The sequence below is a fragment of the Pleurodeles waltl genome, chromosome 9 (assembly GCF_031143425.1).
Source record: "Pleurodeles waltl isolate 20211129_DDA chromosome 9, aPleWal1.hap1.20221129, whole genome shotgun sequence".
Classification (NCBI taxonomy): domain Eukaryota; kingdom Metazoa; phylum Chordata; class Amphibia; order Caudata; family Salamandridae; genus Pleurodeles; species Pleurodeles waltl.
In genome coordinates, this window is record NC_090448.1 from 580,176,468 (window position 1) to 580,201,332 (window position 24,865).

Sequence of the window (24,865 nt, forward strand, 5' to 3'; positions counted from 1 at the left end):
GAAGGGATGGTGGAATAGGAACAGTGTTGTTCCGGTATCTAAGGAACAAGCCGAGATATTTGGTAAAGTTTACTCTGAGCCTGATCGAAGTAGTTCTTCATTTCCAGCTAACTCAGATTCCACAGATTTTTCTATTGGTAACAGTAATGTGCATACTGAACCGGGTGCTATCTTGACAACGTTATACTCCATGCCGTCAACATCGGTACAGACTTCTCTGGACACACGCCATCTACTTCAACACAAGCTGAAACCATCCCATCTGACCAATCTAATCTGGGTTTTAATACTGGCGCAATTGGAGACAAAAGAACGCACAAGGTTCAAACGTGCTATTAAGACGCCTACTAGATTTCGTGATTACCTATTGAATTGAATTTTGTTTCATTTTGTTAGGATGGGAGGTGATGTAACATGCCTTGTTATTATGTTGTTACTATTTTGTTTATTATGCATACGTTTCTTGTTTTCCTTTAACTTTGTGTTCTCGAGTCACGTAACGTAGTCAAACACTCCGTGTTCGAGTGTTCGGGTCTGGTGTCAGTTGGTGACAGACTCTCGACTCGGATGGTTGTGGTTTTTGCTGTCGTGGGTCCCATTCCTTGGAATAAACATTCTTCTACGGTATTTGTGTCCTAGAGCATTTTTCTATTGGGCAAGTATAACCGCCCATCCCCACACAGTACAAAGGGGTACCATTGAATGGGAATGCTGTACACACGTGCCAAGGTTGTCGGGCATGGAATGTCCCTCATTCTCCACAGCCGTCATCAGGCAGGCCCACCTCAACATTTAATATTACAGCAAGTGCAAGCCAACAACAGACCCCACCGGTCCAAGTACCCGCGGCGACATCGGCAGCAATACCACCACCAACCACATGTGCCAGGAGGCCCAGTCAGAGGAGTGTTTAGTGTTCAAGTACTGTATTTTAAGAGAACTAAAGAAAATAACCTCCATCTTAGAGTAAATAAAGTGTGAGCAGGCCACTCTGCAGAGACAGCAGGACACTATCGAGGAGGCCCTGCTTCAAATGCCCCAACTCCTGTGAACATTGTTTTGGACCTTGTTGTGAGAGGGGGAGATTTAATTAATATTTTCTTAGATAGTTAGAAATAGGGTTAGTTAGTGTTTAGGATAGATTTAGTGTACGTATGTTTAATATTTTTATATATTTTTATATAGTGTTTCCTAGATGTTAGTAATGTTATTGGGTAGTGGGCTTGATGTGTAGGATACGTCTATTTATTTATTTTTTAAATGAAAAAACAAATATTATATATTTGTTTAGCTTAGAATGTGTAGGTAGTTTATGTTTAGATGTAGTTGATGTCAGTATTATGCAAATATATGTGTGTTAAAGGTGTGGGGGGATGATGCCTAACGTCTTTTCTGCTAAATGTATAGGATAATTTAGGATACATTTCCTAGGTTAAGGTAGGTTGGGCAGAGATTAGAAATAGTGAGTTAGTGTAAGATAGGTAGGTTGCAGTAGTTTCGGTTTAGAATAGATATAGTAACTTAGTACAAGCTATTTATATTTATTTTATAAGTATGAAAATTTAAATTGTGAATATTTTTACTACTTTCATTGCTTCTTAATCATTTAATGCTGAAGAGTTGTCATCATTGCTTAGTATTAGTTGAGTCCTTGAAGTACAGATTGCCTCCATTGTTTGTAGATATGTGTAACTTTGTGTGAGGCCCATGGACAACAGTCAGTCTACCTCATACTTGAGTCACTTAAATACTCTTCACCAATCTTTTGGCACTGTGAGTGCTCCTCTTCATGGCAATGAATACACAAACCAACACAAATAGCCATCCGCTGTTGTACTGTGTGTGTACTCGATGTTACATGTATAGTATGGATGGTTCTGGCTCTTAAGATTACCCATTCCTGGTTGTGCTGGGACACACACTGGTGAGACCCACTTATGCACTCACCTTTGCACCATTGTAGTAGGAGGTCATTGTTGTTAGATGTTTTTAAATCATGCATGTGGTCACTCCTGCCTGGATAACCTCATTCGTCCTTGCCGTTGTTGCTAAGTGGAGGACTTCCTGCATGTGACTTTGTGCAACTACTTGCTAAGTTAGTAAACCATAAGTTTTCCATTTATCTTACCCTAGGGATGTGTAGCTTGATTAATGGGTGTGTGTCCTGGCTCCTAATTTTTGTTATGTGTGTATATTGTACAATTGATATCATGTTTGCCTACACTCACACTCAAGCATGTGAAGGCTGTCAGGGGCAGAGGAACACATTGACCTTTTGTATCCCAGTGTACATTAACACAACAGCATTTATCGGTTGACACAGGACCACCAATACTTATTTGCTGTAGTTAATGCTTACTAATATCCAAAGTGTAACACTGAGCTTCAACACCCTTCAGTTGGATATCTATGATGCAAAAAATGTAGGGAGTCTGGCCATTAGTATCAACATGTTGTCAGTACATGCATTATAATGGTACTTATGAGATCTCTTTAATGTGAGCACAGACATATGTGTGTGATCATGTTGTCTTGGTCACTGAGCAAGATATCCATGGTTGTATCTCACTGTGTTAGTGGCTCACATGCTTCACAGGACCCATGTTGTACATGTAGGCATTTCTGTGCATTGTTAGGCTTTTCCAGTGTGTGCCTGTAAAGTTATTGTCTTACCGTGACATTCAGTAGTTAAATGGGGCTTTCAACATAAAACCCTGTCAGTTGATTTACATGATGCATGCCCATGTCCACTCAGAGCTTGTCATTGGGACTGTGGCACAATTACCTTGAGAAGCAAAGTAGTGGCCTTTATATTGACACATCCACCATGGTCTAGTTAGCCCTATCTGACACAGACAGAAACCAGACTGGTTCATGGTAGTGCTTTTATTTATAGGTGTGCACAATGTCAATTCACAATTTGCAGTTCCTGGGGCAACAACAACAAAATTATTGAAGTCCACAGGATATCCAGACAGGGTCCACAGGGGATACATGTCATGTGACATGTTGAGAAGAGGAGTACGACAGTGAGGAAGAGGTTCAAATTGTTGGCCACATCAACAGACCACAAATGGGTCCGATTAAAAAATATACACAGGTCAAATGGGAAACTGGCCAAGAGGCTCAGACAAAATGTTACTGAGCAGTTTTATACCGGAAATTGGTGGAGTCATCCTCTGATGAGTGTTGAGCCTCCCCTGAGGATGGTGGTGTTTTTGAAGGAGGCATCTGAGGCACACACATGTGGCAGAAGGTGTGGCTCCCCTGTTCCTGGCTTCATTTGTCTGTACCAGCAGGGCAGGCTGCTGGCCAGGAGTTGTTGTTTCTTCCTCTGCAAAGTAATAGCAATATGTTACTGGTGACCTATGCTAGATGTTGACATGAGTAATGTTGCTGACATCCAGAGTTTATTCTCATTCACTTTCATTTCAAAGTTGATGTGTGAGTCATATGGTACTTGTAGGAAAGAAGGCAAAGGTGCACTGTAGTTGCCTTTCAAATGGCAATATATTTCCATTTGTTACATGACCTTCCATGTCATAACACCCATAACAATACAATTACACAGCTTGCTAGCCTACTCTGCCTCTGAGGGTGAGTTGAGGTACAGTACACATCTGCCTTGTGGATTATAATCTTTTTTCATGCACAATATACTCATTATTGTTTCACTTCTTGACAGCACTACTGTACAAAATGCACAAAGTCAATAAGGTGCCTGCATCTGCTCTAGCCACTACTCAGCCCACACCTCCGGGGGCAGTGTTGTTGGTTTGCTCTTGTATTAGGTTTGATCTTGCAGTCTGCCTTACACACACTGTACATCACACCAGTCTACCATGTTGTCCTGTCTTACATTCACATTGTGCTTTAATATGGCCAAGGGCTCATATTTGACACACATCCACCCAACGCTATCCAGCTAGCAACCTGGTTACTGTGCAGGAATGCGAGAGTATGTACTTACAATAGATTTATTGATTTGTATGAACACATGTAAAATCAATACGCCCACGGTTATCATCATAGTTCGAAGAGCAGGCAATATGTCAAAAATCTGAGGGGATATTGTGCTGCTTTACTCTTCAGAATATCAAAACTATGCACTTTAGGATATCTTAAGGCACAATGTAAAGCAATCACTCTCAAACACCTTCGTAAGTAGAATAATCAAGTTTATTTAAGGGGCAGGTTCTCACCTAGCAAAACTAAACCACACTAATATATATATATATACATCAGGAGAATAACATGAGAATAATGATAAAGATATAAGCACTCTGTGAATAATTGCAAAAAGTAAGTGCATATAATACAAGCACACACAATATACCTCAATGCTCAATAGCATGAAAATGACTGCAAGAATAAGTGCATATTACGCGCGCACACACAATATACTTCAATGCTCAATAGCATGAAAATGACTGCAAGAATAAGTACACATTACGCGCGCACACACAATACACTTAATAAATTGAAAAGCTTCACCGAAAAGAGCGTCTGCATCCCTCCGCCGTACACAAAGCTGGGGAACCCAAATCAGCTAGCACAGGGAGCCTCTGTTCGGGACAATCAGTCCTCCTGGCGTTGCGTCCAACCCAGAAGAGAGTTCCTAAACCAGCCCATCCAGGCCCCCAACTTTTATAGTATTTACTAACGCCCAGGAGTCTTTTCTAGAAAAAGACCCCCTCCTTTACAAATTGTGCAATCGGCGGTACCTTGTTCACCCTTCGAGACGTCTCCTCAGAACGGGCCAAGTTCCCAGGAGAGGACTCCAAGGTGAAGCTTGCATTCCTCCTTGTGTACAGGCGCATCCCCCTGTTGTTCTAACTGATAGCTCGTGGAATGTAAATAGCGCCCTTCGTACCAGGCAGATGGAGCGAAGTTGAGCAGAAAAACACCCCACCCTTCAGCTTGCCGAAGCTTGTGGAAAAACACAGAACAGTGCCTTACGCACCGAACCAGACTCGACAAAATGGAGTCGTGAACCAAAATGGAAGCGAAGGCCAATGAAAGCAGAGGCCAATGGTCCACACTCTGCACCACTGTTTACCTTGCACGTAGTGCTGCCACATGCACGTAGTGCATGTAGCAATACATTTCCACCCTTGGACCATTTGGCCAACTTACAACTAAGTATATCCTATAAGCTGAAATGGCAATGCTCTTGGGCGACACTGAGATAGAAGGTTAGGCACACACTGAATACAACAACATATTACACCAAAGATATAACGCAGTTGGCCTAAATTAGGCAGCCATCCAAAAGCCCAATCCCACCACCCCTTGTCAACATCCTGCTGCACCCCCTTCACCAACTTATGCAGGGCCTCTATGTGGGAGTTGATTGATATGGAGTGGTCGGATAAATTGAAGCAACATAATCCTTCAAAATCACTGCAGCCATGGTTGTGTTTAAGCAGTAAATAATCAATAGCAGCGCGATTCTGCAAAGCAGCTCTTCTAATTCCCTGTACATCTAATAACAGCTCAGCTAAGGCAGCTGATGTATAGTTAATATTCTTGACTACTAAACATGCAAGTTTATTAATAACTCTGGTATTATATACTGCAAGTCCTGGCACCCCTACGATAGAACCAGCTAAACTAACATATTCTGTTTTGGACAGCAATGAAATTTCAGAATCACAGTCCGTAGGTAATTGAATAGTGTCTCTGGTATAGCGAGGGTGTAGAGCAGTATCCATAGGAAACATGAGAAAGCCTAAGCGTGACCAGGCACAAGGCCCTCCGGTTAGATTGGCTGGAATATAAGTAAAAGAAAGATTACCACAAGAAAAGAGCCAACCTTTAGGCAACTTAACATTTTGAATGTGGCTGGCAGCAGGCACCACATGTTGGCAAAACATCGAATTATTTACATTCAAACAGGTTAGGTCAGTCCGTGAGTGGCACAACGTCCGTTGTGCAGCAGTTAAGTTTTTGTCTCTTTTCTCCAATTTGAGCTGAGCACATTTACCTATTTTCATAGGATCACAGGTCAATGAATAGCACACATCCCCATTTGAGATGTTAAACGTGAGTATAGATGTCATGTTCCTCCACAACCGCCTGCCCACCTCCGGGCAATGACGGCAGTACTCATAGAGTGACAGATGGGAGCGAACGTCACTCACATCCACCATTCCATCCTGGTTTGTATTGTTAAAGATGTGTAATAATACAGCAGCAGGAGTGGGCACTGCCACTAGACAAGTGGTAATCAAATCTTGAACGCTTTGCATGTTACTCATACAGAAGTGAGATATATTCAGCACTTCCTGCGCTAGATGAATCCAAACATTGTTCGGTTGATGCAGCAGCGTTGGCATCTGCGGCTGACGGTTGAATTTTTGGGCTATGAGCCCCTCCCGCTCCCCAGTGGAGTCTCCCGAACGGGCTCCATACACCACACTCATGGCACAGGCACTCCACAGGATGATCTGAAAAGAACAAAGGACAAAACACGTATTATCATTCTCGCAGATAGCACTTGTCAGCGGGAACATGTTCCCATTTGTCTTGACCAGGTCGCATAACTACCAGGACATTGTCTGGTCCAGTGGCGATGACATCAGCGGGTTGAGGAGGGTTATTTGGGGATTCAATCCACACTTTGGCCCCTGGGTTCTTGTCAGTAGATCCAAACCCTCCTTTGCCTCTCACAGTGAGAAGAGCTGGGGCGCTCCCCTTCTTAACAACACCTCCATAAACCGGCATGATGACAATTTGGGCAACGCAATCACCAGGTTGCACCACTAGGTCTGTGTCACCACTGTTCAAAAGAATGACTTTCAACTCGCCTTGGTAGTCTGCATCTATCACGCCTCCTAAAACTTGGATGCCCCTCAAGGCAAGCCCAGATCGAGGGGCGATCAGACCGTAATGCTCAGGGGGAATCTGAATTCCCACCCCAGTTTCAATCAGAGTGATGTCTCTAGGTTTCAATCGATGCATGTGTAAAGCATGTAAGTCAAGTCCTGCAGATTCTGGTGTAGCTCGATATGGGGCCAAAGCTCCTGGAGCTGTTTCCCAATACACAATGGTATTGCTCGTTGTAAACGGATTAATCTGTAAAGCAGGTGTCAGCATTCTCATGAGAGGTGTCTCGGCATTTGTTAGGGGTCGGTTGTTCAAAATTTGCAAAGCATCATACAAATTATCCCTCCACCCCTTCAGTGTCCCATCATTCAGTTTACGCAATTGTTCTTTCAGCAACCCATTCATTCTCTCAATCAGTCCCGCTGCTTGTGGGTAGTAAGGTATGTGAAAAATCCACTCAATATTGCGTTGTGCACAATAGTCCTGCACTAGTCTGCCCTTGAAGTGGCTGGCGTTATCACTTTGAATCTGGAGTGGCACCCCATAGTACAGAATCAACAGATCTAGTGTTTTCAGGGTGCTCTGCTGAGTTGCGCGCTTGCAGGGAAAGGCTATGAGATAACCAGAGTAAGTGTCTACCCCAGTGCAGGCATACTGACACCCTCTGCTCACTGGCATTGGTCCAATGTAGTCAATCTGCCAAATCTGTCCTGGCAATTTACCTCTACCTAGCTGGCCTCTCACCACCTGTGGGACCAGTCTGTGCTGTGCATGCTGACAAATGGGACATTCAATGATCGCTGTTTTAATCAAATCTAGGGGAAGATGCATCCCTCTAATCTCAGCCCACCTGTGAGTAGCCTTTTCTCCAAGATGTCCGCATTTCTGGTGTGCCCATTTAGCCATTCCCACCAAATCAGAACTCTGCGCCTCCACTTCAGCCTCTTGAATCTTGGCTCGATCGTCTGCAAGACAATTGAACCATCGGTCTAATGAATCAGTTGGACAGTGAGCGTCCACATGATAGACAGTCACGGTGCTTTGAGGTAACATTTCCCAGATCTCCTGCCATAACTCCTTCCCCCATACCTCTTTGTTATGGATTTTGTACTGATGTGCATGCCACGTGGGAAGCCAAGTAGCTAACCCATTGGCGGTAGACCAGGAATCTGTATAAATGTGACATTTTCCGGGTAGCTCCTGTTTTAAAGCCTGATACACGGCATAAAGCTCTGCATACTGGCTACTTTTTCCCTGTCCTGTAGTTGTCAAAAGCTTCTTGGTAACAGGATTATAGGACACTGCCTTCCAGTGCCTTTTCGCTCCAACATATTTTGCTGAACCATCTGTGAACCACACATGTTTTTTGTCATCTGCAGACAAGTCTGCGAACGGCTGGCCCCACCCTACTGGGGATTCACACACTGAAGGTACATCATGCAACATTTCGGAATTCTCCACTGGAGCCTGCGCTACCTGCTCATGCAAAACGGCGGTCCCTTTTGGACCCGCTCGTGCCCTGTCCTGGACATACCATTTCCATTTTATAATGCTGGCTTCTTGCGCATGTCCAATTCTATGAGTTTTTGGGGAACTCATCACCCACTGCATGATGGGAATTTCAGGCCTTAAAATCACATTGTGTCCCAGTGTAATTTGCTCAGTATCAACCAGGGCCCAATAGCAGGCCAGCAGCTGCTTCTCAAAGGGAGTATACCGCTCTCCTGCCTCAGGTAACTTCTTTGTCCAAAATCCCAGGGGCACCCTCTTTCTTCCTTGTTTTTGCCATAAACTCCAATTGGCATACTGCCCCTGGACTGTCACATTCAACTCAATGTCTCCCTCTCGAATCGGCCACAAATCCAAAGCATGCTGAATGGCGTCTTTCGCCAATTCAAACGCGCGCTGCTCCTGCTCTCCCCATTCAAACGCATTTTTCTTTTGTGTAACTTTGTACAATGGGGCCAAAATCTGAGACAAGTGGGGTATATGTTGTCTCCAATACCCGAATAGTCCAATAAAACTCTGGGCTTCCTTCCGATTTCGCGGTACTGCGAATTCCTTAATCTTTTGTTTCACTTTTGGCAACACTTCTCTGTGTCCCTGATTCCACTGAATGCCCAAAAATTTCACGCTCTGAGACGGTCCCTGCACTTTCTCGGGGTTAATCTCCCACCCTTGATTCTGCAAATGTTCCACCACCCTGTCTAGCTGAATTTGCACCTGTTCTTGCGTCTCTCCCTGCATCATCACGTCATCTATATAGTGAGAAATTTGCACTCCAGGAACCACTGGTACTTCATCCAAATGCTCTGCCACCAGCCGGTGGCAGATAGTGGGGCTATGTAAATACCCCATGGGTAATCTACAGAAGGTGTACTGACGCCCCGCCCACTGGAATGCCAGCTGAGGCTGGCTCTCAGTAGCTATTGGTATCGTAAAGAAGGCATTGGCAATGTCAATGGTTGCATACCAAGTCCCACTGTGTTTCTGTATGTTCTCAATCAAGGTAATGGTGTCCGGGACTGCTGCAGTCAGAGGAGGTGTATGTTTATTCAATTGGCGATAATCAATGCAAATCCTCCAACTGTTATCACTTTTACGAACAGGCCAGAGGGCATTATTCCACGCAGTGGTGATGGGAACTATTACCCCGGCCTCTAGTAAATCATGTATAGTCTGGCTAATCTCCTCATGTCCTCCCGGTATTCTGTACTGTTTCATTTGAATCACCTTAGTAGCTTGGGGAAGTGTTACCGGAGGAATCTTCAACAGCCCCACCCTTGCGGCGGCTATTGATATAAATCTTTTGGAACCAAATTGATAACATCCATCTTCCAAATGTAGGGTCATCCCTTTCAAAATGTCAATTCCAATAATGTATTCGGGAATGGGCACAATCAGGACAGTGTATTCTCTCTTTGGAAGTGCCCCTATTTTCATGGGAACCACTATCTGCACTGCTGGGGTTTCTTTTCCGCCCAATCCCGTAATGGTGAAGTACTGTCCCCTGAATTTTCTTGGATTACCATGAATCAAAGTGGCCTCCGCTCCGGTGTCAACGAGGGCTCGAACTTTTTGAACATTTCCACGTTTCCAATAAATTTCTACTTTGACATGAGGTCTGTTATCTTTGCGAGCCGATCCCTGCACCGGAGTTTGGCCTGTTTCCTAATCTATTTTCACTCTGCGCACATCAGAGTCTGCCCAAGTCAAATCTGGATACAGTTTGCGGTAATTCTCAGGGAACTCCTCCTCCCTGTCTCTGCTTCGCAACCTCTCTGAGCTTACCAGCTCCCTCTCCCGCTCTCTTCCTCGAGTTTTCCCAGAACCTGTCAGTTCCCGGTCTCTCTCCCTGCTCCGGGTTCCCTCTGCGCTTCGGTGCTCTTCCTCCCAATTTCCGTCCTCTGGGGATCTCTCTCTACTGTGGGGTTCTCTCCCTCTCTCTCCCTTTTCACCCTCACGCTCCTCCCCTCCTGCTTTTCTCTGGTTCACCACTTTGTTATCCTTCTTGTTCCCTTTCCTGCTCCCCTCCTTTTTATCCAAACCGCGTTTGCGGTACATTTCCCACATGTCCTTGGTGCTTATCCCATCAATTTCATTCCTGGTCACCCCATCTCGCAGCAAGGCCTGAAACATGTCTCGCCTTGTCACCCTGTTGTTATCAGTACGATTCTCAGACCGTGAATTCCTCTCTGGCTTAGCCCATTCTCCTAAATCACTTAACTCACGCACCGCTTCTACCACCTGAGACAATGGGTTACCCGTCTGATTAATTAACAAAGTCATGATGACATGCTTATATGCAGGAGGAGCGGCCCTAATCAGCCGGTTTCGCACAGACACACTTAAAATTCCATTCATCAAATCATGGGCATTACCCATAAAGATAGCTGTTTTCATCCCTTCTTCCTTCAATCTCTGTACTGCATCTCTCAAAGTATACCAAGGTTTATCATTAGGCGGCCAGTCTGACTCTGTCGGATACTTCTGAGCACACCCTTGCGCAGCTAGCTCTAACAAATTGGTCATGGGACCATTCCCTGGATAGGTTCTAAACTCATTTTGAATAACCGGGTCTGTACTTAACATACAAAGCCTCGGGGCGTCGCCATGATCCAATTGGACCCCCTGGCCCCCCATATTGTGCACCCGCACCAACCACGTAAGCAATGTTTCCCCAGACCTCTGTCGAAATCTGTCTATCACATCACTTAGTTCTTGCTGTGTATAATCCTCCAGGGCATCCAACATCACCCCTCCAGGATTAGCTGGGCTATGCTGTAACTTTCGCCGATATATGGGCTGCGCACGGACAACATTCCTGCGCTCTGTCTTCTCCTGTCTAACATCTTGGCAGTCATCGCCCCCGGACCCATCTGAAAAATCAGATGTATCCCAGATGTTTCCATCCCAAAATTCAGGGTCAAAGGCTAATCCTGCCTGAGAGATAGCTAAATGCACCTTCTTTTTATTAACTTTCCCTCTTCGTTTCTTGTGTTTATATTTAGCTACGCTTACGGCCGTTCTCTCTGCAACCAGTTGGTACATTTCCAACTTATCACTTAATAATTTATTTTGACAAGCTAGCATGGTAGAGGAATTTCGGGCTTCTACTAACTCCTTCCCCAGCTGCTCGTGGTCTTTTTGTAACTGTAAACATTTTTCATACAACTTTCGGTACGCAGAAAGCAAGATCCAGCCTCGCCTCCCCAACGCACAAATCTCCCTTCCCTTGTCAATTGAAACTTTCTGTAAGCATATAAGAAGATCTTCAGGTTCCACATTCAACATACACGCATTCCAATTTTCACACAAACCAGCACAACGTGACCATTCCTGAGCTAAAAGTTTATACGGGGCAGTTTCCCACCCCGGTATTTCTATGTCTGGATTTGCTACATGAGAACCTGCTTTTGAGCTCGCTTTGATCTTATTAAGCATTTTCCCTTTTTTTTTTTTTCGAATCCTGCAAACGACTACGCCAATTTGTGCTGCTTTAATCTTCAGAATATCAAAACTATGCACTTCAGGATATCTTAAGGCACAATGTAAAGCAATCACTCTCAAACACCTTCGTAAGTAGAATAATCAAGTTTATTTAAGGGGCAAGTTCTCAGCTAGCAAAACTAAACCACACTAATATATATATATATACATCAGGAGAATAACATGAGAATAATGATAAAGATATAAGCACTCTGTGAATAATTGCAAAAAGTAAGTGCATATAATACAAGCACACACAATATACCTCAATGCTCAATAGCATGAAAATGACTGCAAGAATAAGTGCATATTACGCGCGCACACACAATATACTTCAATGCTCAATAGCATGAAAATGACTGCAAGAATAAGTACACATTACGCGCGCACACACAATACACTTAATAAATTGAAAAGCTTCACCGAAAAGAGCGTCTGCATCCCTCCGCCGTACACAAAGCTGGGGAACCCAAATCAGCTAGCACAGGGAGCCTCTGTTCGGGACAATCAGTCCTCCTGGCGTTGCGTCCAACCCAGAAGAGAGTTCCTAAACCAGCCCATCCAGGCCCCCAACTTTTATAGTATTTACTAACACCCAGGAGTCTTTTCTAGAAAAAGACCCCCTCCTTTACAAATTGTGCAATCGGCGGTACCTTGTTCACCCTTCGAGACGTCTCCTCAGAACGGGCCAAGTTCCCAGGAGAGGACTCCAAGGTGAAGCTTGCATTCCTCCTTGTGTACAGGCGCATCCCCCTGTTGTTCTAACTGATAGCTCGTGGAATGTAAATAGCGCCCTTCGTACCAGGCAGATGGAGCGAAGTTGAGCAGAAAAACACCCCACCCTTCAGCTTGCCGAAGCTTGTGGAAAAACACAGAACAGTGCCTTACGCACCGAACCAGACTCGACAAAATGGAGTCGTGAACCAAAATGGAAGCGAAGGCCAATGAAAGCAGAGGCCAATGGTCCACACTCTGCACCACTGTTTACCTTGCACGTAGTGCTGCCACATGCACGTAGTGCATGTAGCAATACAGATATACCCAGGCAATCAAAGAAATTTGCAAACACTGACGCCCCATTTTGTCACTACATAGTATCACACATCTCTCAACTAAGCACTGCTCCCTTGTACCTGTATATGTGTCCTCTGGCACTCCTCATTTAGAAGCAGACTCTCAAATTACTGTCACACACTATGCCACCCGAATCATACAAGGACTCTCATTTGAACACAACACCAACATTAAAAGTTAAAATATGCAAGTAGAAAAGATGTTTCACTTCCTCCTGCTTTGACATATGTGTCATAGTCGGACATTTTCTTTGTCTCTCATATGTGATACATCTTCACCCAGGCCCACATTCCATTTAGAATGTAGAACAACACACCTACCCTCTTCTAATGCATCTCTTCACAGCTGCTACAAGTGTGAAACTATCAGGTACAGCAATGTATGAGTATGGCTCAGACTACCTTGTAGTACACAAGTTACAATGTCACAACGTACCTCCTTGCAATGCAATGTCTCTCCATTCAGACTGAGGACCTTATTACGACCTTGATGGAGGGGTTTTCCTCCATCACAAAAGTGGCAGATATCCCGTCCGCTGTATTATGATCCCATTATATTTAATGGAGATCGTAATATGGCAGACGGGATATCCATCACATTTGTGATGGAGGAAATCCCTCTGTCAAGGTCGTAATAAGGCCCATAGTGCCCGCTCAATGTCCTAAGCCACACCTCCATTGCAATACACTACCAGCAGCACATCAGCCTCACACACCATCTATTCTTCCAACAATCATTTATGGTCCTCTGGTATGCCTCACTTGCATTCAACACCATCCAAAATATAAATGTGTAGTTGACAGGCAGTAATGTGGTCATAACCATGTCAGACAGCACATATGTGCTCTCAGCCTGCACATCGTGACAGCTGCATGCAATGTAGCTTCATGTTAATGGCTGTACACATAGCTATTCGCATGATCCTACATGATGAGACTTCACATACACCATAGCTGAAGCAACTTTCACGTGAGGAGTTGATTCACTGTCAGCCCTGTTCCAATCCATTGCTTTACAGTTAAGATTTACTAGCATGGGCCCAAAAATAGACACAGTGGGGCAAATTTTTGAGAGGCTTGTGCTGTCTAAGTATCACTTTTTGTTACGCTCCAGCAGTGGGAACCTATTAACCATATCTATGAGGCCACTCAAAGCCATTTTGAGTGGCTCTGAATAGCCTCATAGATATGGAGTAAGACAAAGCAACGCAAGTGGCTGCGTTGCCTTACGTTTCACCAGGGAGATGTGCCATGGGCATTGCAGAGGGTTTTCCCACGTACCTCTCGTAGATTTTGATGCTGCCCCAGTCTTACAGAATCACATAAACCTGGGGCAGTGCCCAAACCTTATGCCTTTCCAGAGCAGGCGTAAAGAGGAGAAATGTTTTCATTTGTCCTTGTTTTGTTTCTTTTACCATGTGTGCTGCATTTTGCAGCACACATAGTAAGAGGAAAATGCCTTTCAGGATTGTTTTTGTGCTGGAAAGTGTCCCTTCCTGCACAAAAACAATATGAGCAACACAGACACCCTTGCAATGGTTCCTGCGTTGGCACTAAGCAGTCGATTGTGCACCAGCGGAAGGGGACAGGACAGGAATGCACTGTAATGTTTTAATACAGTTCATTCCTGCCCTTTCCCATCGGTGTAGAGCAATGCAGCAAAAAGACATGCAGCACTGCTCTACGCCAATGCCCCATAAATAAGCCCCAGTAACATCATGGTGCAAGGGGACCAGCGTTGTCAGTGAAGTTGGTCAGGGTTCAAGTGTCCATATGTGATGTGTTGTTCCTGTCCAGGTTTCTTTGCTTTGTATTGTGGGACTTGTGGCCTGGGTCACTCGTTATACGTTCCAATACAAGTCCCAGTGTACAATGGTGAACCTGGACTGGTGCTGCATATTACACATGGAATGGACAAAGTTGACATAGATGGACAGGGCTGTACAACATGGAACTTGGCATTGTGACTTACAGTTATGTAATGTATGATAGAACATGTGAGTCATTCCTGCCCTTTGCCTTGCACACAGCGCAGTACATAACAGGAACATAGCTTGCTGCACTGCACAGCATGACATTTTTATGCACATTGTCCCTTGTTGCCACTTACCTTATTGCTCTTGCTTGTCCTCAAAGCCAGCACTGTCTTGTCTTGCCACTCCTGCCACCAACTCTGCTGGGATGACTGATGCCACCTGCTCCTCCAATGGGCCCAGCTCCTCCTGGTCCTCAGGTCCTCTTCTGGTCCACATGGCTGTTCTTCGGTTATTGGCCATTTTCGCCTTGGTCCTACGCTTATAATCATACTAGCGCTTCTTGCACTCTGGCACTGTCTTTTTAGTTTGCTCTACATCATTGATTTTTTCCACTATGGACTGCCAAATGTTTTCCTTCTTCCATAATGGCAATTTGGAGGAGATAAAGAGCTGATGTTCATGCCTTGTCACCTCTGTTACTAGTATTTCTTTCTCTTCCTCACTGAAATTAATCTTCCTCTTTCTCTTCCCCAGGCATTCTGTCTGGAAATCCTAGCTGGAGGTGGTGTTGTTGGGTTTGTTACCCTAACTGCTGCTGCCCCCTGCTGCCTGCTCCATCCCTCCCTTTTGAGGTGTCTGAATCATTTTTTTTCTGTAATGTGTCACTTTTTAATGATTTTTGATGCACTACGCACTCCTTTGTGATGCAAAGGTGATTTGCGCCACATAAGCGACCCACACAGCAGCCTTGCATCACTTTTGCTGCACATGTTTCAGTTTTTGCTGTAGCATCTGTCCTAAGGATGGGACGCACCTTCGGACCTTACCTAAATACAGCACATCCATGTTGATGGTAACTGTTGTACCGCAGCCCAACTGTTTCTGACTCGTCGCTGACCGAAACAAAGACAATTTTCACACATCAGTCCATATAAAGTAGAACTGTTTGGATTGCAATCCTTTGTATTTTTACTCTTATGATTTTGGTTGCTAGGCTGACTTTTATTGTTCACTGCATAGGATCATTTGGGAATTCAAATATATCAGGCGATTTTAAGTCTTGCCTAATGGATTTTTGTAGATACGTGACCTTTCATTTATGTGGGTGTACCTACTTGTCTTGCATAAAATATATATGTATATATGTTTTTCGGTTATTGTTAAAGCTATTGATTTTTCATACAGTAGCACACAATACTTATCTATATCAAACAATTCTATCTACATATATGGTATTCATCAGTTGAGTTGGTTTAATCAGGTCCTGAATAACCAATCTAAAAATTATAACTGAAACTAACTTAAAATAATTATTTCAAGAGTTTCTTCCTGGTCACATTAATCTCCTATCTGCTGAGGGAAGATAGGGTTACCCTATTTGGGTTTGTGGATGTGGCTTGCATCATAATGTCATCACTCACATTGATGGCACTTGGTAGTCCGATTTGCAAGCAGCTTTACAATACCAAATCAGTATTGGAGATGACAACGTTGGAACACTTGCAGTTGTGGAGCCCCACATGAGTCAATAATGTGGTAATGTTGCTTGTGCACTCATAGAGCATTAGAAGGTGGTACCCTGCATTGACATCACTTTTAGAGAACCATCTGAATCTGTCTACCTCAGACAATGTCACTCACTGTAGGAGTGAGGTGTCTTTTTCTTTTCATGAACTTATTTGGCATGAATGTATCCGCACAGATGCTGAGCTCCCAGGACTAATTAGGTTTACAGGTAAATACCGTTTGGGAGACAAAGGATGTGGTGCTTTCTCTATGATTTGTGCACATTTTTATTTGCCAAGCTCTACTTCCACTTCAAAATGCGGTTAAAATGGGATTCAGCAGTATTGTAACAAAACAGGCTGTACCGAGTTGTCAATATGTATCTTGGCACTCTTTTCTTTAAGATACACAATATCTTGAAATATTTCTTTAAATTCAAACAATGTGTCACTAAGTTGACATGAGCAAAAGCAAGTGGAATGTCTTTGACAGCCCCAGCAGCACAGCAGCTTAGAAAAGTATCTCTGTTTGGCTTAGTGGCACAGAACCACGTTTTGATGGTGTGATGCTCTGGAGTAACATTGGTGATAAATGCCAACTGGAAGAGGAGATATACCCACATCTCATTTTAGTTGACTTCAGCTGAGGAGCTGTATGCAACAAATTGAAATTCTTCCATTGCATTTTATTTATGGCTGCACTGTGCAAATTAATATGGTAATTGGTTGGTCAAGTATAATAAGTTTTTACCCAGCACTCCAGTGGAATTTCTACGCTGTTGTATTGTTCAGTTAGTTGTGATTTGTTGGCTCATCATCTTTCTGTAGAGCCTTTTGTGGGTTTTCTGGGGTGCTAGAAAGTTCTGGGTGGTATGTTTTGGGTGCCTCTGGAATGCGTCTGTTGGTTCCTTCAGTTGTTCTTCACCAGGTGAAGGACAAACCTCTCTGAACTGAAATAAGTTCCAACATTCATGTTCATCATAATCAGCCCCATGTTGTAGACATCAACTTGACATGGCATTGGCATAGTTAGATGTCTAGATGTGATAGAGGTCATGGATGCATGTATGTATGTGGTATTGTATTGTACAAAGCTAGCCAATAGGCACTGGGCTGCTGCACAGGGTGAAAGGCAAGCAGAGAGTTAACAAATAATAGTAAAGGTGCCAAGGTTCTAGTGGCACATGATGTGATCATACTTCTTCTGAACCAGTATGAGACCTGCTACATCATGTAGTATACACTGAAGCGGTGTGGTGTAGAGTCTGTTAAGCCATTGAGCAGTGTGGTACTACCACCTAAATGCAAGAGTATAAGGCTTTAGCTAACAATGTTGAAACAACTTTGTGCAAGAAACAGTTTCACTTTCTTTATAAGATAGAGTTGGTACTACATTGTCTCTGTCTTTTTTGACAATGTGTTTCTTGAATTGGAGGCTGGTGTCCTGGATGAAGCCAGATGACTTAGCATTCACTCAAAATTGGGGTTTGAAGCTGTCAATGTTCATGCTATTGAGTCAGGTTGTACTTGCTTGTTGTTCTTGGAAAATAACAGGAATGCTGTCTTGGTGGCATTGAGATTCAGATGGGTGCTGGACATCCAGGTTTGGATGAGGTTAAGGGCTTGTATGAGGCTTTGGATATCTGGAGCAGAGGATACTTTCAAGAAGTATTGTATATTGTCAGTAAGACAATACAACAAAAGTTAGATAAATAAGGTTTCATGTGTGATCATATGTGAAAGTAATAAGAGAACACAACAGTAGTGCTGTGTCCACCCTTTCATTTCCTTGACAAGCGAGCAAACACCATCCTCGTTAGCTCGTTCTTGATAAAGATTAGGAAGGAATTTTTATCACCATCATACAGCACACCAATTAAGATTGCACTTTCTCTGTAGTAAGAAGCCAGCAGGACAAGCACTGGTGAGCAAGTTGGGGTAATACATGAGGCATGAGAAGTCCAAGGCAGGGCACCAGAGCAGGCATGGTGCCCATGGTCAAATGGCACTGGAGACCTCTTTGAGACCTCCAGATGTGGGCTACACCAGGCTTGTGTGCACCGAGCCTGGGATGAGGGCTAAAGCAGCATAAACAAGGCCACAGAAGTAGCACAGTGGAGAGTGGGATACGTGGCCCACCTCATTAGTACTGATCTGTAAACAGAGGTCTAAGTGAGTGGGATCTATTGGGTATGATGTGCCTGTGCTTTTTTAATTTATCGAAACAATTCCCATATTTATTGTTAAAAAAAAACATGCTGGAATGATTGATGACAACCCTTAGTTGCCTCTGGTTGAAAGAAGGTGTGGGGAGTGTTCAGTACTGTGAACCCGAGGTAGGGACAGAGAGCTAAAGAAGAAACAAGCCTTCTCATCAGCCTGACTGAAAAAAAGGTAAATATGTGCAATTGATAAATCAGCAAATGAAAAAGCTACTTGGGAGGCAGTATTGGCCTGTAATGGATGTTGTCACTTAAGTTTTATATTTACAAAAATGTATTGTTTTTGTGAGTAATTGTAAGGATGTTTACAGGTGAGCTTGGTAGTGAGTGATTTTAAAGGGCCCATATGAAATGTTGGCACTCGGTACAGCGTGATTGGTATAACTAAAATCCATATTTCAAAAGCATTTGTTGTTTGCACATTTTGTGCTGTGGTTGATATGATTACATATACTCTCAGTACCTTCTGTCACAGGTTGGGATCTTGTAGCTCCAAACAATACACAAGTCACAGTTCCTCGCTGTGCCAAACACAATTCAGTTCTGTAACTCTCTGATTGCACACATGATATCTACATTGATGGCATTAAACCACAAAATGTAATAAGTTAGAAGAGTGCATTACCCCCCTTTAGTTTAACTTGCAAAATTTGTCCATTTAAGGAGTGTGTGTTATTTTATATGCAGTTTTCCGAAGGTGAAAGACCAACAAAATAGTGATAACATATTTTTTCTTTTTAACAACGTCTTTGACTCTGCCCCCACACTCAATGACCCTGCCACCATTCTAGTAGCATAGTTTAGTCCCAGACCCTTTTGTAAAGCACTTCAACCACTATCTGTAATGTTGTCTCACACTGCACATTTTGCCTCTACAGTTTACCTCCATCATCCAAGATTGCTTTAGTAATGGAGGCAATGCTCAGGGCAGCACTGTGAATGAGGCATATCACCTCTCTATCGTTATTTTACTATGCCTGTGAAAACCACAGTCCTACAAGTTCACTCTTCCCACATTGGTAGAGCCTCTGTGATCAATGCCACTTCAAGGTCCAGTTGCTGTCCTGGAATCAAGGACAATTGCTTGTTTGACTGCCGTTTGAATAGTAAAATACAGAAATAATCATGGCTTAATGGTCCCCTCAGGGTGGTGGGCACCTGTGCCACTGCAGCTGCTGCGTCAGTGGTAGCTTTGACTGTTCACATCACACTATCCTTCTCCATTTGTATCAGTGGTGTTGCAAGGGTGCTGTATGAATTTACCACTGAAAACATTTAAACTACATGAACATTATTTTGAAGTGAAATCCCACGAGTGCTGCACTTATCTACATTTTGTCAAATTGTTGAGCTGTGTACTTGTGACTCATATAAGCCTCATAAAAAATGTAATATTTTGTAGGGCTTGCATGTGACAGCTCATGCGCAGTGGCTTACGAGACATATAAAAGGAACTTGGAGCCCACCCATTACTTACTTTTGTTTGCCTTCACTATCACTCTTATTTACTGGCTCATTGTTAGAAATGGGGTCTTTGGTTGGCAGTCAGGTTACCCCCTGTCCAAGCAAGGACCCTCACTCTAGTCAGGGTAAGTCACACACAATCCAAATTATCCTGTGCCCACCCTCTGGTAGCTTGGCACTGAGCAGTCAGGCTTAACTTAGAAGGCAATGTGTAAAGTATTTGTGCAATAAATCATACAATAACACAATATATCACCACAAAAATACACCGTACAGTGTTTACAAAAATATATAATATTTATCTGGATATTTGCAGGTCAAAACGATAAAAGATGCAATAAGAAAATGTAAAGATATCACTAGAAAGTGATATAAAGTGTCTTAAGTCTTTTAAAAGCAAACAAAGGGGGTCATTCTGACCCTGGCGGTAAATACCGCCATGGCGGAGGTTGGCGGTAGCACCGCCAACAGGTACAGCCGTGGTACAGCCGCGGCCAGAAGCGGAAAGCCGGCGGTGTACCGCCGACTTTCCGCTGCCCATGGGAATCCGCCATGGCGGCGCAGCTTGCATGGGGATTCTGACACCCCATACCGCCATCCTGTTCCTGGCGGTTCGCCCGCCAGGAACAGGATGGCGGTATGGGGTGTCGTGGGGCCCCCGTAAGAGGGTCCCACAAAGAATTTCAGTGTCTGCTTTGCAGACACTGAAATTCGCGACGGGTGCAACTGCACCCGTCGCACCTTCCCACTCCGCCGGCTCCATTCTGAGCCGGCTTCCTCGTGGGAAGGGTGTTTCCCACTGGGCTGGCGGGCGGACTTTCGGCGGTCGCCCGCCAGCCCAGTGGGAAACCCAGAATGATCGCCGCAGTCTTTTGACCGCGGTACGGTCTTCTGGCGGTTCCCGCTTGGCGGGCGGCTACGACATATCTCATGTAATGTATTCCTTGCAGGCATACATACACTCAGTCCCTGCACTAACCATACATGCACTGCACAGCAATGCTTAATCCCTGTACTGTACCATTACCAAGCTCAGATACATTCTGCGAAGAATCACTACCCCCACACTGCGCATTTACCTAATGTAGGCCAAGGGTGAGTTAAGCACAGAACAGTGAAACTTTAAAAAAGATGGGTTTGCCTGTAGACTTCAATCCAGTGTCACAGGTTAAAAAGGAGCTCTTCACTCCTACTGAAGTTTACACAATACAGTATAAGGGGTTCCCTTCTGCCATGCATGGCAGGAGGTTGGCTGCAGGGCCTGCAGCCAACCCCCTGTGACCAGTCAACCAGATGCGGTGCACAGCCTTTGGCCAGGCCCAGTATCCAAACCACCCAAAGGCAGCCATTCCCACACTACACATGGACTCTGGTTGTTCCACAGCCTGCCCTGGGTACCCCGTTCCCCCAGGCTTTTTTTTAAAGGGCAGGGGGGCCTGTGTGGCCCCCATCCTCGAGCCTCATTAGGTCGTAGAGACCCCATCCCCCAGGCCTAAATTATCTTAAAGGGGAGGGAGCCGCGTGGCTCCCCTTCCTCAGCATTATTAGGCCCTGAGGACCCCATCCTCCAGGGCCTTTTTTTAACTAGGGGGAAGGGGGCTGCGTGGACCCCCTTTCTGAGCCTTATTAGTTCCTGGGGACTTAATTCCCTAGGGCCATTACTAGAAATAAAGAAGAGGGGGCCGCATGCCCCACTCTCCAAGTTTAATTAGGCCCTAGGGATCTGATCCCCAGGGCTGTTTATGTACATTAAAGAGGAGGGGGCCATGTTCCCCCCACCTGAGTCTTGTTAGGTCCTGTGGAGCTGATCCCCTAGGGCCATCACTGGCAATAAAAGGGAGGGGAGCCTCATGGTCCTTCTCCACGACCCTCTTTAGACCCTGGAGACCCCATCCTCAGGTCCATACATATATATCAAAAAGGAGAGGGCCCCAAGTGGCCCCCTCCCCAAGTCTCTTTAGATCCTGAAGACGCCACCTGCAGGGTCCATGTTAAAAGGGGAGTGGGGCCATGTGGCCCCCCTTGCCTAGCAGTTATTAACCCCAGGACCCCAACCCCGGGGCCTGCACTTATAAAAAGTGGTTGCCCTGGTCACCCACAATACTCTTGTTGTAGGCACTGGATGGAGTGCCCAGGCCCCCATGGCTCCAGCCAGCTCACCACATGCTGCAGGAGCTGGCATTGCTCTCTGCAACAGGAGAAATATTTTGATCTGTTTTCCTTCCTTCTTCAGTGTGGGCGTGGAAACAGATCAAAAGTCCACTCCCAGCGGGAGGAAGCATTTTTAAAGCTCACACCCGCTGGGAGGGGGCATGGTGTTTGCTGCCGCTTGGCATGAAATTGTGCCCCCCTCTCCATAAAAAGTAATTTTGGCATGAGGGTGAGCTCCCTGGGGCATCTGGAGACTATGGCAGGTGGACCGCTCAGCCCCTTCCACCATACAAACTATTTTTGGCTGCTGGCGTGGGCTCCCTGGGGCATCTGAAAGCTTGAGTAGGGGGGGCAATGCAGCCTCCCTCTCCTTTATGAAGACAGCCCCAGAGGTAGGCTCACCTCAGCATTATGAGGCCGGGCTACCATTTTGTTTTTGTTTTTGTATTTTTCAGTCATGGCATTTTTCAGCTCTTTATACAGTTTTGGCCAGGGAGAATCCCTCTGGGTCCACCCCTTGAGGCCTAGAGGGCCAGGGTATCTCTACCATGCTGTCATAGTTGGACTCTTGCTCTAGGCAAGACTGATGGTTTAGGGATGACAGTACTTTTGTTTGTAGGCAACTAAGCCAATCTGCTCACAAGCAGGACCTCACCAAAAACCCAAACAGTAAGAGATGATGTCTGGTAGTCTTTACGCATGGACTATAGAGTGCGCCATCTCAGGGGAGTCGTGGTTAAATGGAGAGTACCCTTTTCTCACATGAGCAACAGGTCTAAGTCACACACAGGCAATGAAGGAGATGCAGTAAAGTTTTCAATAGGTTATAGGTTTTATTAACAAGACTGCAATCTACTGTAAAATGCATGTGCTGCAATGATTAGGATAATGAACAATGCAAGAAGCAGAATTAAATTTATACAGCTCTAGAAGGACCCCATACGCAGGTATGTTCCCAAATAATAGATAAGGAGACATGCTCGGGCAGCAATTATATAAACAGTTCACTCCAAATGTACATTATATTCCTGTAAACATAGCAGTCATATTGAAAGAAATAATTAAATAAATAGACAGAGCAAGCTAAGTAGGTTAAAAGTCACTAGGTGACAGGGCCACAGGCCTGCAAGCCAGAAGGCTTAGCTAAACTCCTGATTCCCATTAAAACTAAATAGGATCCACTACACCCTCCCCATTGCTGGAACAAGGATGACGCCACAGTGATGACGCCAGAGAAAGTGCATGAGTCCATGCTAAAATGCTCTGCGCTAAAAACAAGTTAAAATCTTATTAAAAACTAGTTAAAACAGCTAAAAATATACAAAGAGATAACATGTCGACCATGACAAGCACAGCAGACCACAGCCAATCTCATCAGTAAGGCAAGTTTTGCATAATACTCATGAAACTTTAGAATAAAGTAAACGGTCAAATCAGTCAACAATAGTCATGATCTTGAATAATGTCTCTGAAGACATCGAAAGGAAGGGCATCCAGGAATGACTCCACATCATCTGATGCCAGATTGATGACAGGATTAGCAGATGGGTCCACAGAGCAGAAGTGTGCAGCGGTCCCAAGAGCAGGATCACCCGCGAAGGCAGGACCATCCAAAGTGCCTGAAGGAGCCAGATGGTTGACAAGAGTTGGTTCATGGGTAGCCTTGCGAATCAACCTCAGTCTCATGGGGCACAACTGTAAATTAACCCTCATCGGGAACACTAGCAGTTCTTGGTCTACAGGAGGCACCCACGGAACAGCAGAACACACCGAAGGTAGACACTCAAAGAGGCACCAGGTACAATGGAAGACCGGCTGCATGCACCATAGAATTGTCTGAAATGACAGTGACCAATCATGCTCCAAGTCCTCCAGCAACAGAGCACCAAAGAACTGCACCATGCGAACAAGGCACAGCTGGGCAGGTGGAAGTAGATCCATTACTCTGCTTAGCTGAGAAGGCACAATCACTGTGTATCAGGAACAGTAGCAGCAGTATCCTGCCAATCAATGCCAAAGTCACTGGAAAGCCGCCAAACACACTTGAAAAGAGTGAGTGGATAGGATGCCTCCAAAGATAGTCTGGAAGATGGAAACAAATCCAGTCCCAACTGCCTTAAAGAAGTGCACAGCCCCCACAGAGCTCGAGGTGGTAAATATTCTGGAAACCAGCTATCCAAAGTGCTTAGGAAAGCTGGTATCTAATAGTGATTTTATCACAGTTGATGATCTTGTTATCTGGAGAGCATACGCCTTTCTAGTCGATCTCGATGCAACTTGTTTCTGGAACAGTAGCGTTGTCTTTTGCTTGCTCAGCTTGTCATAATTTACATTAGTAGTATTAATGTGAGGCCACGTTTCTCCTATTCTTATCTCTTGTGTGGGGGTAATAGAATATATCCACAACAAGTTAAATCTTGAGAGGCTGAAATTGTGTAGACAATTCCTGGACTCATACCACAACAGCTCTGTTCGTTCAGGACCACATAACTTCCATTCAAAAGTCTAGGAAAGGCTGGACGAATCAAAGGGATGGGGGTACCCTTCAGAAAACAGGCCAAGTTAGCAACCCCCACATTGCAATGACCATGAAGGGACACCTGTTTGCAAATCATAGAATAACTAACAGTAGTCTCACATTCAGTTCAGCTGAGAAA